We start from the raw sequence: 4,689 nt of genomic DNA on the forward strand, positions 1-4,689 counted from the left end.
ACAATAAGTGCAACAGCCAAATCAGGGATGTGGATGGATGTAATATGAATGCACGTGCGATGCGATGCAATGCAATGCATTGATATACACATGCTCTGGGTGTAATACCTCCATGCCTCAACAGTCATGACCTATAAGGGACCCGCGTAGTCCATGTACTTGCTGCGGCGCACAACCCGATCCACATCCAATATATGTTGCAGCCCGCAACCCAATCCAATATATGTTGCGGCGCGCAATCCTATCCAATATATGAGTATGACTACATGAATGATATCAATGCCAATGAGAATCTATGAATGCATGAACGATATCAATGCCAACGAGAATCTATCAATACCAGTTGTGCCACACATGGACACATATCACAATATCATGACTAAATCACATCTTTCCTCTTCTCAAGACATGTCACGACCCAATTTAGGATCGCGCGGACACCTACCTTTCCCTCCTCGGTAGGTGAACTGTAACACCCCAAAATTTTCTTTTTTGAAAGTAACTCCTCAAATGTTTTAGAAGAAAAAAAAAATTAGTTATGTTTCGGGTGACCTGACTTCGGGAGGTCGTAACCTCATCCGAATTTGAGAATTTAGGAAAACTCATAAAATGAAAGTTGTAGATAATTGAAATACCTTTCCAACCATATATTATGGGCTTATAGGTGACATCTGGATAAGGAGATATGGACGATGCAAGTTGGGCTGGCAGAACAGCAACTTGAGACCCAACCCAAGCATTTACATTTCGGCCCATGAGTATATTTTGACCCATGAGGCCCATTAATGTTAACATATCTGGAAAATTCAGTAAATTGCTGATCATTTTACATCTAGGAACTTCCAAAATATTAGAGAAAGAGAGAGAAGAGAGTAGAGACAAAAAAACCAAGATTTGACCAAAATCGGAGCCCCGAATTCCGAAGCTCGTGAAGAGAAAAGTGTTGTGCGTTGCATTGCCTTCATTTTGAGCCAAAAATTATCTAAGAAGGAGAGTGGTGACTTGGTTGCTGCATACTTAAGGTAAGATTGAGGTCTCCTTTTCATTGTTAACAAGTTTGTTTAGAGATTTAACGGATTAGAACGGATGAAATAGCGTTATAAACTTGTTTGTTGCCTTATTGCAATTTATGGATTGGGGGGCTGTTTTGTTGGATTTAGATGGGTGGAATTGGTTGAGTTATGATGCATAATGATTGTTGATGTTTTTGATACGTTGCTGTTTTCGAAATTGGGAGAATAAAGTGTATGAAAATATCGTATACAAAGCGTATACTGGGTTGTTTTGTATGATTTTTATGACTGTTTTGGGGCAGTTGATATGATTTTTTTTGTGGCTGTTTATGATAATATTTTGGGACTGGTTGGTGGTTGTTTTGAATTGTTTTGTGGGCTGGAATATCAAGGGAGTTGCTGCCCAGATTTTTGTTTTGCAAACCCATTTTTGGATTGGCATTGCTGTTAGTGTTTTTAGCATAACTCCTTGTATACTGCTCCGTTTTGAGTAATTCAAGATGTTCTGGAAAGATATTTCATAGACCTAAAACTTTCATCAAGGCTGTAAAACCCAGTTTTTCCTTTAGATACCCGAAAAGCGGTGATGAAGTGCAGGAGGAGGTGCTGTCCAGATTTCTGTTTTGAACATTCTACATGGACTGCTGTTAGTATTTTGAGCATATCTTTTTGTACAAAACTGCTGTAGGGGTGATTCGAATTTCTATGAGACCCTAAGACATATATATACAACTTTAATTGATGACACAAAGTCCAGTTTTTCCATTTACCCCTTCGAAACTGAGCAACAATACAAGACAGTAGCGCTGTCCAGAATTTCTGTTTTGATGGTTTGGGCTGATTTTCTTTGATTTCGTGTTTAGTTGTGATGTGCTGGAACTTTTGAACTTAAGTAGATATTTGATTGTGTATTTAAGGTATATATGCTCTTGTACAAGCTAAGAGGAATTTTTTTGACGAAGTGGACTTTGGTCGGTCTATGGCGTAGATGATTTGAACTCCTCGAGTTGTGGTAGAACTTGTTATGTGGTAAAACGTCAAGGTTTGTGTATAAACTTGAACTTAAAATATCTTTATTTTTCTGGAATTTTGAAGTATCTTGATGAGTTATTTCTTTACTCTTCATCTTATATTATTATATGGTTATTGTCTCAAGTATTGCAAGACTTTTGCTAAATCACCCACTTGTACGAATTGCTTGATCATTTTGCATTCTTGTTGGGACTTTGTCCTTCTTGTTATGGTGACTAGCTATCGATATTGGCATGCCCCTCGATTCGGATCTTGCCCATCTAGACTTTGGATTTACATTTCGTCTTGACGATGGATTTTCGTCCATTTTCGAGTACGAGTGGAAAGCCACTTTCAACATGGTTCTTGATTCTCTTGATATTGGGTGACGACCCTTCTTGATATGGGCTTCGGTCCTTCTTGATTTCGGGGCTTCGGCCCATCTTGATATTAATGGTGCTTGGTGTGATGTCATGATGTACATATTGGGCGAAATTGGTAATTTGACAAATTCTCTTGAATTGAATTATAAGCTTTCTTGATACTTGAGCCTTAGAATATTAGTATTGATATTTTGAAACTCTTCAAGGTTTGTATTCGATACTTTGATATACTTGTTCACTTGGGCTTATTGTTACCTTATTGAGCCACCTACGGCGAACAAGGGAATTGGAGAATTTAATGGCTCCAAGCCCAAAGTTTATACACCACTAAGCTTCATGCTTAGCGATAGTTGTTTTCTATCGTAGGTAATGCGCGAGATGAGGTATGAAGATGGCCAATGGAGTAGACTTTTTGGGAGCCCATGTGAAGATCACATCTGCATATGCATCTAGTTTTTGTAAATTTTCGGGGACTTGTACATGATACATGTGTGGCACTTATGTATGAAATTTTGAAGGCTTGTGGAAAACAAGACCATGTGCTTGTAACTTAAACTTGATGACTGGTTTTGCTATTTTAGGGTGTGTTTTTTTTTTAACCCAAGTCATGCCATATACTGAATTTGTATTTTGTCTTGTAATTACGTACAAAGGATGATAATAGTTTTGTGAAAATCACTAGTTTGAGTTTTGTGCATATTATGGACCCGTAATGGTGTTGATTTGGAAATAAAATTTCAAAACGAAGCTTCTTAAATGTGTTGACTATTTGAGAAGGGAATTACCATTTTAAAATGATACTCTGCTATTGTATTTCATTTAAGAAAATTTTTGGAGCGCACAATAAAATAAAATAAAAATGTCGTACTTCCAAATTTTTCCGCATGGGCCTTTTCCGCTATTAAATATATTTGTGAATATCTTTTGGCATAAGTTCCTTCTAAACGGTGTAAGTGTAAAATTGGCTTTTGTTCGTAATAGTGTCCTCCCAAAGGGGGGTATCAGAGCCTAGGTTTGTGATTCTAGGACTTTTGTTGTGATTTGTTGGTATACTGTTCCTTTTTGTCACATGTTTTTTTTTAGTATATAGCGCATATGCATCATGTACATGTCCCTAATGCAATGTGATCTTCCCTTATGTAGGAATCAAGTCGTGGCATCTTCTACTTCTAATAGACTTATGGAAGCCGCTCGTGAGAGTTTAAATACCTCCAATGCCCAACCTGACCTACAAGAAGGGGTTGGAGAACATTTTGCTGATTCTAATCCTCCTAGTGCAAGTGGATCTGAAGCGGGAAATAATCAGGGTACAAGAGTTGGGCCACACCCTCAGATGAGTCATAGTGCTCCTGCTGTTGATCCCCCTTTTCAACAAATGGCTGATTTCTTTCGTCACATGGCTAGAAGAATGCCTGCCTCTGATGAAATGAACTTTGAGAAAATGAGAAAAATGGGTGGAGTTGAGTTTGAAGGCACTGTTGACCCTACATATGCCGAGCAGTGGTTGGAACGGATTGAAAGAGTTTTTGAGCAATTAGAGTGTTCAGACGCTGCCAAATTTAAGTATGCTGTCTCATTGTTACAAAAAGATGCCTATGATTGGTGGGTAAGTGTACCGAATGCCAAGGCAAAACCTCCTGTTCTTACTTGGAATGATTTTGTGAAAGAATTTCATATGAAGTATGTCCCACCTGCTTATCATGATGCTAAGAAAAAGGAATTCTTGAATTTAGAGCAAGGGAGTATGTCTATTGCTGAATATCAGCAGAAGTTTCTCAGGCTATCTCGTTATGCCGATGGTATTATTAATAACGAAAAAGATAAGTGCAGGCGATTCGAAGACGGTTTGAATGATTCTATCAGAAAATCTGTGGCGGTCCTACAACATGAAAACTTTTATAAATTAGTTTCAGCTGCTCTCACTTGGGAAAGGGTCGACAAGGAACAAGCTAGTAGAAATGAACACAAGTTCAGGAAAGCTGATGCAGATTCAGGAGGTCCATCAAAAAAAGGAAGGTTTGACAGTTCCAAAGGTAATACTGTTCGCAAGTTAGCCCAACATAAGCAAAATAGATCAAGTTCCTCTACTGCCAGCACTCCAAGATATGGCCAAGGCAAGACTCGTATACCCACTTGTGCACAATGTGGAAAGAATCACTTTGGTACTTGTAGGAGAGCTTCTGGTGCTTGTTTAAATTGTGGGAGCTTCGATCATAAAGTGAAGGATTGTCCTAATCCTAACCCCACTTCTTCTCCGCGTACGGAAGGCTCGGTTCAAAAAC

At 38.6% G+C, this 4,689-nt stretch overlaps 1 long non-coding RNA gene across 1 annotated transcript; it reads left to right on the plus strand.

Annotated features, from left to right (window-relative positions):
- Positions 1 to 564: 564 nt before the first annotated feature.
- Positions 565 to 2,912, plus strand: LOC132602278 (uncharacterized). Its single transcript, XR_009567705.1, has 3 exons — positions 565 to 1,022; positions 1,931 to 2,055; positions 2,774 to 2,912. It is a non-coding gene; the product is annotated as an uncharacterized LOC132602278 (long non-coding RNA).
- The last annotated feature ends 1,777 nt before the right edge of the window (positions 2,913 to 4,689 follow it).

This window comes from Lycium barbarum, chromosome 7, assembly GCF_019175385.1.
Source record: "Lycium barbarum isolate Lr01 chromosome 7, ASM1917538v2, whole genome shotgun sequence".
NCBI lineage: Eukaryota > Viridiplantae > Streptophyta > Magnoliopsida > Solanales > Solanaceae > Lycium > Lycium barbarum.